Source organism: Nannospalax galili, unplaced genomic scaffold (assembly GCF_000622305.1).
Source record: "Nannospalax galili isolate Female #2095 unplaced genomic scaffold, S.galili_v1.0 scaffold4, whole genome shotgun sequence".
Classification (NCBI taxonomy): Eukaryota; Metazoa; Chordata; class Mammalia; order Rodentia; family Spalacidae; genus Nannospalax; species Nannospalax galili.
The window spans coordinates 235651-251110 of record NW_008350321.1 but is presented as its reverse complement, the minus strand read 5'-3'; the positions used below and the strand labels follow the sequence as shown (position 1 = coordinate 251110).

At 36.8% G+C, this 15460-nt stretch overlaps 1 pseudogene; it reads right to left on the bottom strand.

Annotated features, from left to right (window-relative positions):
• Window positions 1–1199: 1199 nt before the first annotated feature.
• LOC115072765 overlaps window positions 1200–15460 on the bottom strand; it is a 62632-nt pseudogene continuing 48371 nt past the window's right edge.

Sequence of the window (15460 nt, the reverse complement as noted above, 5' to 3'; positions counted from 1 at the left end):
GGAGATCTAGCCACATACTTCTTCCCCAAATTTCTTTCTCGCCAATTTTCCAATCATGTTCCTTCCAAGTCCCTGAACATCCAGCCAAACCATTGGCTACAGCCCATGAATCAGTATATAATTGCACTTCTGGCCATTTCTCCTTCCAAGCAAAATGCATGACCATGTACACTGACTGAAGTTCTGCCCACTGTGAACACTTTCCTTCCCCAGTGACCTTCAGGGTTGTTCCAGAAATTGGCTGTAATGGTGCAGCTGTCCACTTCTAAGTAGGGCCTACATAGCATGTAGAACCATATGAAAACCAACCCCTAGTCTTCTCTTCCTCAGTCAACCGATCATAGGGCACACCCATGAAGCCATAGGTGCATGCTTGGGAACAAGAGGCATTGTAACAGGAGTAGGAACCATAGGCATTTGGGCAAGCTTCTCCATGTAACTTGCTTGTGCCCTCTGGGCCTGCTCGAGCCCAATCACGTATATACCACTTCCATTTGATAATGGATTGTTGCTGTGCACGGCCTACTTTATGGCTTGGGAGGGTCAGATAACACCCAGCTCATGATGGGCAGCTCTGGTCTTAATACCTGTATAATTCCCATGCTGTATTACAGTACATTTATATACATATGTATATTAAACATAGCTCCTACTTTTAAATGTTTGTCTTTAGTATTAATTGTATAATGTCTTCTAAATACTGAATACAGGCCAAAGAATTTGGAACATTCTATACCATTCTATTGTGTCTCTCTAGTATAAATTGTCAATGACTTCAAATATTTGATGTATACTTTGAAAATTTGACATTTATATTTGAAGTGTTTTTCTTCAATGTGAATTCTTTGATCTTCTGTAGGGTATGCTACATCAAAAGATGTTTTATATTTGTAGAGTTTCTCTCCAGTATGAAGTCACTGATTTTTGTAGAATTTGATATTTGACTTCAACTCTTACATTTTTCACATTTGTATGGTCAATGATTTCTCTTATAGCTTCTAAGTGTGAAGTTCACATTTGTAGGGTTTCTATTCTGTATGAATTCTATAATGTCCTTTTAAGTCGTGAAAATCAAGTAAAAGACTTTCCACATTTTTCACATTAGTTTTTTTTTTTCTCAAGTAGGAATTTCCTTATGCCTCAAATGCTGAGGTCAGAGTAAAGGACTTATCACATTCTTCACTTATGTAGGGTTTCTCTCCAGTATAAATCCTTTGATGTGCTCAAAGATGTGAACATCAACTAAAAGACTTTACACAGTTTTCACATTTGTAAGGTTTTTTATTTGTATGAATCTTTTCATGCTTCCTAAGTGGTCACTTCAGAGTAAAGGACTTTTCACATTCTGCACATTTGTATGTTTTCTCTTAGATATGAATTCTCTGATGTTCTCTAATATAGGAATACTGATTAAAAGACTTCTTACAGTTATCACATTTGGAAGGTTTTTCTCCAGTATGAATTCCCTGATGTTCTCAAAGATGAAAACTGACTAAAAGACTTTTCACAGTACTTACATTGTAAGGCCTCTCTCTAGTATGAGTTCTCTTATGCAAGCTTAGTGGTGTGTTCAGAGTAAAGGATTTGTTACATTCTTCACATTTGTAAGCTTTCTCACTAATATGGGTTTTCTTATGGGTCCTAAGGTGTGAAAATCGACTAAAAGACTTTTCACATTTTCCACATTTGTAAGGTTTTTCTCCAGTATGAATTCTCTTATTCTTCCTAAATGCTACATTCACAGTAAAGGACTTGTCACATTCTTCACATTTGTAGGGTTAGTCACAAGTATGGGTTCTCTGATGTACTCTAAAATATGAAAATTGACAGACTTTTCACAGTATTCACATTTGTAAGTTTTTTTCCTCCAGTGTTAACTGTCTTATGCACCGTGTTGAGTTCAGAGTGAATGACCTGTCACATTCTTCACATTTGTAAGGTTTCTCTCCAGTACAGGTTCTCTCATGTGCCCTAAAGTGTGAAAATTGACCAAAAGACTTTTCGGTTTTCACATTTGTAAGGTTTTTCTTCAGTATGACTAGTATTATGCTCCCTAAGTGATGAGTTCGGTACAAAGGACTTGTCGTATTCTTTACATTTATATTTTTCTCTCCAGCATGGGTTCTCTCATGTGATCTAATGTGTGAAAATTGAGTAAAAGATTTTTTTTCTTGTATGAATCTTCTTGTGCTGCCTAAGTGATGACTTCAGAGTAAAAGACTTTTCACATTCTGCACATTTGTAGGTTTTCTCTCCAGTATGAATTCTCTGATGTTTTCTAAGATAGGAACACTGACTAAAAGACTTTTCACAGTTATCACATTTGTAAGGTTTCTCTCCAGTATGAGTTCTCTTATGCAAGCTTAGTGCTGTGTTCGCAGTAAAGGACTTGTCACATTCTTCACATTTGTAGGGTTTCTCACCAGTATGGGTTTGCACATGGGCCCTAAGGTGTGAAAATCGACCAAAAGAGTTTTCATAGTTTCCACATTTGTAAGATTTTTCTACATTATGAATTCTCTTATGCCTCCTAACTACTGACTTCACAGTAAAGGACTTATCACCTTCTTTACATTTGTAGGGTTTCTCACAAGTATGGGTTCTCTGATGTTCTCTAAAATATATAAATTGACAAAAAGATTTTTCACAGTTTTCACATTTGTAAGTTTTTTTTTTCCAGTATGAATTATCTTATGCACCCTAAGTGTTGGGTTCAGAGTAAATGACCTGTCACATTCTTCACATCTGTTAGGTTTCTCTCCAGTATGGGTTTTCTAATGTGCTCCAAGTTGTGAAAATTGACAAAAAGACTTTTCACATTTGTAAGGTTTTCCTCCAGTATGGATTGTCTTATGCGCCCTAACTGATGAGTTCAGAGCAAAGGACTTATCAGATTCTTCACATTTGTAGGGTTTCTCTCCAGCATGTGTTCCACTGTGTGAAAACTGACTAAAAGGTTTTTCATAGTTTTCACATTTTTAAGTTTTCTTTCTTGTATGAATCTTCTTGTGCTGCCTAAGTGATGATTTCAGAGTAAAAGACTTTTCACATTCTGCGCATTTGTAGGTTTTCTCTCCAGTATGAATTCTCTGATGTTCTCTAAGATAGGAACACTGACTAAAAGACTTCTCACACTTATCACATTTGTAAGGTTTTTCTCCAGTATGAATTCTCTTATGGAGCCTCAGTGTTGTGTACAGAGTAAAGGACTTGTCACATTCTTCACATTTGTAGGGTTTCTCTCCAGTATGAGTTCTCTCATGGGTCTTAAGATGTGAAAATCGACCAAAAGACTTTTCACAGTTTCCACATTTGTAAGGTTTTTCTCCAGTATGAATTTTCTCATGCCTCCTAATTGCTGACTTCATAGCAAAGGACTTATCACATTCTTCACATTTGTAGGGTTTCTCACCAGTATGGGTTCTCTGATGTTCTCTAATATATGAAAATTGACGAAAAGACTTTTCACAGTTTTCACATTTATAAGGTTTTTCTCCAGTATGAATTGTCTTATGCACCTTAAGTGATGATTGCAAAGTAAAGGACTTGTCACATTCTTCACATTTATAGGGTTTCTCTCCAGTATGAGTTCTCTTGTGTGTCCTAAGTTGGGAAAATTGAGCAAAAGACTTATCACAATTTTCACATTTATAAGGTTTTTGTGCAGTATGAAGTCTCTTATGCCTCCCAACTGTTGAGTTCAGAGTAAAGTACTTGTCACAATCTTGATCTAAACTATGAGTTCCACTATATATTCTAAGATTTGAGCTCTCAGTAGAAGACCTGTCAGAATCCTCATATATATATAGTTTCGCTTCAGTAGGAATTGTCTTCCGTCTTCTAATAGTTGAACTTTCCAGGCCAGCCAAAACTGAAGAATGCATTTCAGGTATTGAAAATAAAGCTGGAAAAGCAACAAATTTAGAAAAAGAAAAAAATGAAATGAGTGAATAAAATTTCTAACATTGAGAATCACTGAAGTGACCAAATCTAAAAATCTATAGAGAACAAGTAGTTACATAAAAATTTAAGTAAGGAAATTTATACAAATAAAATTAAAGAAAAAATTTCTGAATAATAAGTGGCTATAAAATCATAAGCCAAATTTAGAAAACTAAAGTAAATAGTACACTTAACACACTGAAAGCAAAGCTACAAACTAAAACTGATAACCAGAAAATTTAACCTTAAATATTGATGGAGGTATATGAGCAATTGAAGATATGTACAAAGACAATTCAAGGCAACCAAATCAGGACTTTAGAATTTATGCAAGATCATAGGATACAAAGAGGAGGAAGCCACATTCATTTGTGAGAACAGAGGAAAGAATTAAAATGGTAAGAGGACCTGATGAGTGGTCAATTTTCTAGGAGGAACCAACATATTTATATTAACAGGAAGGAAATATCAATAAACAATCCAAAGAGAAAACCATCAAATCATAGTCAAATCCCCTCAATCAAATTCTGAAATGAATATGGCCTCAAATCACAAAACAGGTAGTTATTGAGTGTATTAAAGCTAAGATTCAAGTACTTCTGTACAAGAAACACATAGTACTAAATACATTCAGAAATACAGAATGAATTATAGCAATTAACTAACAGGGGAAACATTGTGTACAAAATTTCAAATATCAATATCCATATATCATAAAATTCACTGCAAACAAAATTAGGGATAAAAGATATTAAATACATATGAGTAAGGCTAAAAATTTATCAGATATAGAACAATTAAAAATGTTACTGCACAAAAATTTTGTATTCCTAATTTCATAATATAAAACTTAAGTGGACAGGAAGGTTAGAATCATCATGATAAACAAGAGTGGAATATTTCAGTACACCATTCTAGAATCTAAATATGATTTTAGCACAAAATTTTTTTTTTAATCCCAAAGTGGGGGCTGGAGAGGTGGCTCAGCAGTTAAGAACACTATATACAGATATTAGAGATGCATGTGCAAATATCTAAGTGTTAGTAGCATTAAAAACCAGTCCTTCTGTAGGAAACAGTATATTTTAAAATGAAATGGAGATCTTTTTTAAAGGTTAAAAACTCATTCAATTTTAGGTCTTAAAGGGCTTATTCTGAGTTCAATATTATATAACTATGTTAATTCAACTGTGAACCTAAAAATTTACAGCCACTTTTGAAAGGGATGTATCTTTGCTCTGGAATTATCATTGAATATGTTAAAGTTGTAATGAAATGCTTCTTCTAATCATGTGTTTATTAAAATAAAAGAAGTTCACTTTACAAAAAAAGAAAACAAAATACTGAATGCTCAAAACACTGAGTTCAGATCCCAGCACCCACATGGCAGCGTTGTCCATAACTCCAGTTGTAGGGGATCCAACGCCCTCTTCTGACTTCTGCAGGCATTGCATGACACGGGTGCACTTCCATAAATGCAGACAATACACACAAGGCACATAAAATAAAAAAAATATTTTTTTAAAAATCCCAAGGTATGATTTGGGGTTACAAGATCTAAGCAATGTTCCATAAAGAGATAAAAACGATTGTCAAAAATGTGATATTTACATAAAGTTTTCTAGAAAAAAAAAATCACACTAGTGTTTACAAAGGAAGTGTTGTCTAAAACAAAAATTGTAGCAATTCTTTATTTTTAAACAGTGAAAAAAAATAGAAAAAGAAATCCAAGGATCTATGTGTTTACTGAACAAATTTAATTGGAATGCATATTGTTTCACTGACAAAACTAAGGATGTAATGTAAAATTCCTACAATAAATGAATAGTACACCCAAATAAAACTTCTAAGATACAACTCAGGCAGTTGAGGGAAGATAATTTATTGGAAAACCGTCTAATACAAAATGTCAAACTGATACCAAAATAAAAGTTCAGAAATGTAACTCAAATTTCTTTTTCACGAACTAGAAATTAAACACAATGCATTCAATAGAGAGAAAGAAAAAGTAGCAGTGGAATCAAGAAAACAAAGAACAGAAAACAACATAAATAAAAAAATCTGAGACCACAGCAGGCAGCCTAAAAGTGCCTGGATCTAGCATCCTGCTGGTGACCCTTCCATAATCGCACCCTGCCCAAACCTCTGCATTAAGACCATGTGAATCTCCTTCCACTTTGCCAATCTAGACCTCTCTGCCTATAACAGGGCAGGGGGTGAGACATTAGCAGACTGCCTGAGAGTGTCCAGATACAACCTCAGGGAGGTGGTAAGCTTACCTAAATCCTAAGTGCCTGGGCTCCTAAATGAGATTATGTGAGGGCCCTCTCATGCACTACAGTTAGACCACTCTTCACTGCAGTAGGAGCTCGGACCTCAGCAAACTACCTTAGAGTGCCTGGATCTGGACTCTGCCTACTAGTGAGCTTCCTGAAATTACACCATGCCCAATCCCCTGCATTTGGACCACGCGTGGCCCCTCCCACAACTCCAGGGCTATACTTCTCTGGCCTAGACTAGGGTAGAGGCTGAAACCATAGCAGATCATCTGACCATGCCTGGGTCAGACCTTAGTGTGGTGGTGAGCTTCCCTAAATCCCACTATGCTCAGCCCCCTAATTGAGATTGCATGAGGCCCCCTGCACATCATCAGGGCTAGAATACTCGGCCTAGAGTACAGGATGAGACCATAGAAGATTGCCTGAGAGTGCTAAAATCAGGCCTCCTCTTAGTGAACTTCCCAAACTGTGCTGTGTATGCCTGCTAGCAGGGGTCCAAACATTAAAGGGAAGCACGAGTATACCTAAGTGGAGCCTGACTTTGTCCTCTGTGGGAGCTCCTGAATAGTTGATCTGAATCCAAGAGGTCCACCCAATATAAAATCTGAGAGAACCTGAAACTTAGACCAAGCACCTTTACATAGCCAATGAGAAAACAAACAAGGTATAACAATAATACAAACAGAAGCAGACTTCAACTAAAGAAAAGGTTTGACTTACATACAAGAATGACAAACAACAAATGAAATTCACCTCCCAACTAAAAATAGTCCAGGCCCAGATGGATTTACAGCAGAATTCTACCAGGCATTTAAAGAAGATCTGCAACCAATACTATTTGAACTATTTAAAAAGATAGAAACAGAGAACTCCCTAATTCCCTCTATGAAGCAAGCAACACTAAAACCCAAACCAGGTAAAGACACAACCAAAAAAGAAAACTAGGGACCCATATCCTTAATGAACATAGATGCAAAAATTCTCCGCATACACATCAAAAAGCTCATCCTACATGATCAAGTAGGCTTTATTCCAGAAATACAGGGATGGTTCAATATAAAACTGCATCATCATCTCAATAAATCAATAAAAGGCCTTAGAAAAAAAAATACCATGCATTCATGATAAAAGTCCTAAAGGGAATTGGACTCGAGGGAACATACCTGAACATAATTAAAGCTAAACACAACAAATTCACAGCCAACATCATTCTAAATGGGAAAAAAAAAATAGAAGCATTTCCATTAAAATCAGGAACCAGACAAGGATGTCCACTATCTCTAGACCTTTTCAATACAATCCTTGAAACTCTTGGTAGAGCAATAAGATAAGAGAAGGAAATTAAAAGAGTACTAATTGGAAAAGAAGTCAAATTATCCCTTTTGCAGATGATTTGACACCATTATCTAAGAATATCCAAAAAAATCCCATCAGAAAATTCCTGGAACTGACCAATACATTCTGTAAGGTGGCAGGTTACAAAATTAACCTACAAAAATGAGTAGCATTTCTATATACCAATAACAAGCAATTGAAGAAAGAATACAGCAAAACCCTACCTCTCATTCACAATAGACTCAAAAAAAAAATAAAATCAAAGGCCACTTCAACAAATATTTTAAATTTTTATGAAAAGGGACTGAGGAAGTCACCAGAAAATGGAAAGACCTCCCATACTCATGGATTGGAAGAATACTGTGAAAATGATCATCCTACCAAAAGTAATATATAGATTCAATGCAATACCAATCAAAATCTCCATGACATACTTCACAGAATTAGAAAAAAAAATCATCCCTAAATTCATATGGAAGCACAAAAGACCCCGGGTAGCCAAAAAAAAAAACCCAAAAAAAACAAAAACAAAAACAGAAACAAAAAAAAAACCCTGAGCACAAAGAGCAACACTGGGGGGGTTACTATACCAGGTCTCACAGTATTCTATGGAGCTATAGTCATAAACACAGCATGGTACTGGCACAAAATGAGACACATAGATCAGTGAAACATAATTGAAGACCCAAACCTGAGTACATGCAATTTCAGCTATCCAATATTTGAAAAAGGTGGCAAGAACACACAATGAAGGAAAGACAGCATCTTCAACAAGTGGTGTTGGCAAAACTGGATATCCCCCTGTATAAGAATAAAACTAGATCCTTCTCTTTTACCTTGAACAAAAGTCAACTCCAAATAGATCAATGACCTCAATGTGAAACTGGAAACTCTGAAACATTTAGAAGAAAACACTGGCAGTAAACCATGAGATATAGGTGTACAAAAGGACTTTCTAAATAGAACACAAGTTGCTTAGGAATTAAGGTCAACAATCAACAAGTGGGACCTCATTAAACTAAAAAGCTCTGTACAGCAAAAGAAACAAAAAAGTAAAGAGAAAACCCACAGAATAGCAAAAAAATCTTCACCAGTGACACATCTGAGTGACAGAGGATTAACATCCAGAATATATAAAGAATGTACAAAAATAAAGAAACAAAAAACCAAATGACCAAATTAAAACATGGGCTAAAGATCCAAACAGAGACTTTTCAAAAGAAGAAATAAACATGACTAAGGAACATCTTTAAAAGGGTTCAACATTGTTAGTAATTAGGGAAATGGAAATTAAAATTACCTTAAGATTTCATCTTAACCCAGTCAGACTTGCTAGGATCAAGAGAACAACTGACACCAAATGCTGGTGAGGATATGGAGAAAGAGGAACACTTATTCACTGCTGGTGGGACTGCAAACTTGTGCAAACCCTATGGAAAGCAATGTGAAGATTTCTTAAAAAACTAAAACTGAACCTACCATATGACCTGGTTATACCACTCCTTGGCATATACTCAAAGGACTCATCGTATTGTACAGACACTTGTATAACCATGTTTGTTGCTGCTCTTTTCACAATAGCTAAGGGATGGAAGCAACCTGTGTCCCTCACCTGACGTGTGGTTAACAAAAATGTGGTATATTTACACAATGGAGTCTATTCAGCAGTAAAAAAAGATGAAATAATGAAATTTTCAGGTAAATGGATGGATCTAGAAACTGTTATACTAATTGAAGTAACACAGACTCAGAAAAACAAATGACATGTTCTCCCTCATATGTGGCTCCTAGCACCAAATCCTTATAAGTGAGTACATAATCCTGATATAACTGCAGGAATCAGGAAAATGGAAGGTTTCCAGGGAGGTAAAAGAAGGAACCCGAGAGGAATAGTAGGAGACGTGTTACTAAGGAAGAAATATGTAAAAAGGGGGTAATTGAAGGAGGGCTATACAAAAAACTATGGGAATAAATGGGAAGAAGGAACTCAAGAGAGATGGGGCCAGAGCACAGATAAATTACAGAGTGAGAAATGTGGAAAACTGGGACACTTTAAAAGGATAGGGCAGGGATGGATGATAAGACAGAGAGAGAAAGAGGAGACATAAATAGTACCTAGCTAGTATTAAGAAACCAGAGGGAATCGCATTAGCCCAAAAACCTACTAAAAAATTATACATACAATATCCCTACACGAGTCTGTGAGTAGGCTGAAGACTACATAACAAGAAACAGTGCAAGAGGGCTGAAGAGACAGCTCAGCGGTTAAGGGCATTGACTGCTCTCGCAGAGGACCCAGGTTGGATTCCCAGTATCTACATGGTGGCTCCGAACTGTCCTTAACTCCAGTTCCAGGGGAATCCAAAGCCCTCTTCTGACCTCCGCGGCATTGCACAACACTAGTGCACTCACACACGCAGGCAATACACTCATACACATAAAATAAAAATAAATAAAATATAAAGAAAGAAACAGTGCCAGACAGGATAAACTTTGAGTTGTTGCTCAGAGTAGTTCAAGAGACACCCAAAATTCCACAGGCTATTACCACATTCCTTGATTGACTCCCTGAACTTGATGGTAAGACCTGATTGCTGAAGACAGGACATACTTTGGACACAGGATTTGAAGCAAGGGAGTTGGAACTGACCTGGAAGGCACCTCCCCTGGAGGCTATCTCTCATAGCTTTGGAGAGCACTATACAAGCTGCTAAGGGAGAACATCAATTGATTGTCCAACCCCAGCTTCAAGGCCTAAAAACCAAATCAATGACCAGCAAAGCAAACGACATTGGTACAGTAGTGGCACTTTTATTTTGGGGGTAATCAACAACTATCTAATTGGACTTGAAGCCCACTCAGTGGGAGGAAACTCATATGTGGTACTATAAACCTAGCCAAATACAAGAAGTTGCAGAGGTCATAGATCTTAGAGAAAACCCCAAGGCTCTCATATCCTTTGGCAAATGCAATTCTTAATATGTGCATATGGATCCTTAAATTTATAGGAAAATATTCATTACCACCCACCAAATAAGGTACTTTTTCAAGAGACAGAGATAATTACAGAGCTCCACAACTGGTCACACACACAGATTGTGAATTGCCCAAGTATAAGTGGCATATCTAGGACGCAACCTCTCCACCTAATGCTCACAGAACATAGGACAAGGGATGACAAGAACAGTAATGTATCTTTCAACTCTCATCAATTAAGTTCCCCCATGCAACAGAGGGCCAGGAACGCAAAAGATCACAAGTGGACAAAATGCAGAGAATAAGAATCTGCAGAGTGTAGGTCCCTGGACAGGACTCCTATATTAAAATCCACACACCTAGGGTTCAGAGACCATTGGAGAAGAGGTGGCAGAAAGATTGTAAGAGCCAGGGAGGTGCATGACCCTAAGGAAACAGTCCTATGGGTACCTGGGACCCTTCTCTTACAAAACTACAGCAATGGTGTCAGCATGCACAAGACCCATGCAAACTTAAGCAGAAAAAAATCCAGTACATAATTGTGGAAATAAACAGCACGCCATGAACAGAGTGGAAGAATCAGCGGTAGGTAATTACTTCTGGTTGAAGAAGAGGTAATCTTCTTAAAGGGAGGGACTCGAGATAGGCTGACTCAATCCCAGTGGATGATCTTGCACTGAGGGACATCTGGGGACACTAACTTTACATGATAGGCCTTTACACAAATGACAGAATTTATCAACTCCAGTGAGGAGGCAATGGGAGGGTACCAAAGGGGAAAGGAGTACAAAGATGATTTTCTGTATGAAATACACAAAAATTCAATTAAAAATTTAAATGAAAAAAATAAAGTAAAAGGCTGATCATAAAAAAGACAGCTACTTATAACATACAAAGAACTAATACTCTACAAGAAAAAATATAGTATTTAAAATAAAACTGTAATCTATGCAAATAGATTACTCATGAATGGCTTTTTAAATTTTGAGTTAGTCTCAGAAAGACAGATGTTATGTTGTCTCTCGTGTGCTTTCTAGATTTTATATAGATACATAAATTATACATATATATAACATGAAAGTAGAAGCAAAATTGTCTGGGGGGAGGTGTAAAGCAGACCAATGTGGTTGAAATGAGAGAGCAGGGGGGATATGCTCAATGGGGATATTTGTGTATAAAAATTGAAAACACAAATACAAATAAATTTTTAAACAATTTTTAGAAATTGGGTTTGGAGAGATGGCTCAGCAGTTAAAAACACTGGCTGGTCTTGTGGAGGACCCAGGATCGATTGTCAGCACCCACATGGCAGCTAACAACTGTCCATAACTCCAGTTCAGGGGATCTGACACCTTCTTATGACCTCTGCAGGCACTGCATGACACGAATGTACTTACATACATGTGAGCAATATGCTCATACACATAAAATAAAAATAAAGTGAAATATATTTAAAAAGAGAAAGTGAAAAAAAATATTTTTTAAAAAATCTTTTAAATTATAAAATAATTTCCAGAAAAAAGAAAAAAAAAAAATCAAAGAATCCATTGAAAAGACTGGCCAAATAATAGTCAAAACTAACAAAAAAAAAAAAGTGAAAGAAAATACAATGTAATAAATATATTGGATGGGCCAGGTGTGGTGGTGCATGCCTTTAATGCCAGCACTCAGGAGGCAGAGGCAGATGGATCTCTATGAGGTCAAGGCCAGCCTGGTCTACATAGTGAGTTGCAGGACAGCCGGGGCTACAGGGAGACCCTGTCTCTAAAAGATTAAAAGATATATATATTGGAAGGACTGGATTGTTAAAAGTTACTCCAATGATATCCAGTGAGTCTCTAAACAATAAATTAATGACATAGTTAAAAAGCTTTATACTTTGTAGAAATTCGCAAATGTCTAAAGGCGTTTGACTTAGCAATATAAACTGCAGAAGAACGAAATTGCAACTCTACTTCAGCATCTCTACAAAAGTATGTCCCAGCACTGGATTAGTTCAGTACTGAAACCTCAAGAAATTAATACTTGATTTGCAAAAACAGACTAATTTACAAAGAAAGTTACACACAATTACAGATATTATACCCATGTTAGCTTAGGGTGTGAGCCTGGATGGGAAGGAACACTGATATGATAAGAGCATGATCATACTGATATCACCCTGCAATAACTCAACCAAGATACACTAGCCTTCCTATCCAACCAACATGTCCTCTTTGTTTCTGTTTTTAAGCACATAAAATCAAATTTGTACTGAATATATACCCTTAGGGGTGGTGTCTTTCATGGAGAGCAATTGCCCTACCTGGAGCCACACCCTTGAAGAAAACTACCTCTCCCCCTAGAACGTATCAAAAGCCAGTACCTCTTGAGCTAAGGGTGGAACTCCATCCCAACCACCCCTTCTCCATGTTGCGATTCTGTCTGGTTGGAACTTGCACAGGCCTTGTTCAAGATGTCACAACCTGTCAGTTCATATATGCAACTGCCCTGGTGTTTCCAGAAAACAGCCTCTTTGTAGTCACCCACAACCTCTAGCTCTTATAATATTCTGTTCAAGGGACTCTGAGCCCTGGGGGGAATGGGCTGACATAAATGTCAGATTTAGGGCTGGATAGTCCATTAAATCTTATTCTCAGCATTCTGAGAGGATGTAGACCTGTATGTTGTTAATCATGATCTACTGTAAATAGAAGCTTCTCTCATAAGGGCTGAGAGGTGCACAGACATATGGATAGAAGTATAGGTTATTATGAGTCACCTTAAATCTATACCCATTCATCAGAATAATATTAGTTTCTTCCCTAGTGAATATGACCTGACTGTCCATGGGTTCTTGGTCCCAATTATGGTGCCATGTTTGAGTCTTATCTGAAAGTAGTTGGTTACTTCCAGAACATTTCTGCTACCACTGGACCAGTGGGCATATCTTTGCCAGTCATCACTCTAGCTCACAGGATTCACATCTTGTTAAGATCAATGAGTACTTTCCATCTGTGGTAAGAAGCACAGCATCTTCCAGTATTATGAAAACGAGTCATAAAATGTCGGCACTATCTTGATTGTCACGCCTTTATCCACTTTTACTTTGGACCTTTTACCTAGCCCCTCGTTCATTCACTCAAACCTACCTGGTTGTTTGGCAACCTTCTCCCCTCTCTTCACATTCCAGGGCTCTTTGTTTTGCTCCAGACAGGAGACCAGAGCAGGCTTAGACATAAGAAGACCTATGTATGAGAAAGGCAAATTACCCTTGTTGGAATCTTTAGACAGTACGGGGATTTCTAAAACAGCACTGTGTTCAGTTGATAGTATACATAAAAATAGCTTACTCTAAAAAAATTGGTCAATAGACTCTTTAAAATATACAGAAAATGTTCTGTTTGCATATCCTAAATCTTACCACTCATTCAAACTGCAGCTATGGAATTGGCATTTTAAGATGCTGGTTACAGTAGTATGTAAAAAATGGGTGGTGCAAATTATAAACAAAAATAATGAAGATAAGTAATATCTTTAACAAATGGAAATGTAAAATGATAAAAGATATACATGTTTTTCTCAGTGCCCAGAAATTCCCAATACACAAGTTTTTTAAAAAGAATCTAAGATGTATTCATGCAAAACTAACATGCAAATTAATTTGCTGTCTGTTCAATAAGTAAATATTTCTGAATGAAAAATTTTCTCACCTATTGACACTAGATTCCTGTAGTTCTCCAACATTATTTCTCTGTACAAAGCCCTCTGATCAGAGTCTAGGCATTCCCACTCCTCCTGGGAGAGTTCTATGGTCACATCCTTGAATGTCAATGGATCCTAAAATGAAAAGCGAGCATTTGAGCATGTGCCCTTGAGGAGATTACTTGTACCAAGGAAAGACAAGATGATAAGTAAAGAACTTCTGAAGTAGATGGGGAACCTGAATTACTCAAAGGGATGTTTCTTAATGTAGTAACTCTCTAAAATATACTCACTACTGCAAAAGGAATAGAATCATATTCTCCAAATTTATGTGCAAACTGATTTTAAGGAATAAATCATATAAAATTAAATGCTCTATGTAGTGATACAATTTTCCATCGTATATTTATAACATAGAAGATCACTTGCATATAATTTCAAATGTAAAATCACACTGCACTAAAAGCATACTTTTAAGTTTTTAATTTCTCCACAGGTACTCAACCCAAGTCCATCTTCTGTAGGAATGTAGGAATGGTATGTTTCTATTTTCAGCAGAGGCATCACAAACATTTTCATTATTGTGGGTCATGCATTTATTGAATTAGTCTTGAAAAAATAATCATTTGAGGACAATGTGGAAAGACAGCTATGCTACATAGGTGGTACATAAAGAATTAATGTTGACCATTACAAGAAAAGGAAAAAGTCTTTGTCACCACATTCATTAGGCAAGAAAATAAACTGTTAGAAATTCAAAAAGAAGTACTTATGGCCCAGGTCATTGGATGTATTTACCTGAAAGCAAGCCATCTCCTCTTCCTTCTGTCCGTTTCCAGGCAGTCTTACCTATACAAATCTCACCTCTCTTTACAGACTCTCCCCTTAAGCTCACAGAAAATTCACTTCACCTGCCAATATAACGAGAGAAAGAAGCTCCTCAGAAAACAAAGTGGGCATACTCACTGTCTGCTGTCACAGTAGATATGCAGGGACAAAGAGCTCAGATAAAGACCCCACTCTAAGTTTCTGCTCTACTGACTTCAGGTGGTCACCTTGATAACATCAAGGATTTCTACAGCGCTAACAAGGATGTGGTTGCAGTAACCTTCTTACCTAAGCAAAGTAAGGGAGCACATTTTGCAACTTTTGCAATAGAAGCTGAACTCAGTTGTCAATGAGAACTACTTGAAGTCAAACTCTTCTCTTCACATACCATACACAAAGAAGTGTATGACATTAAA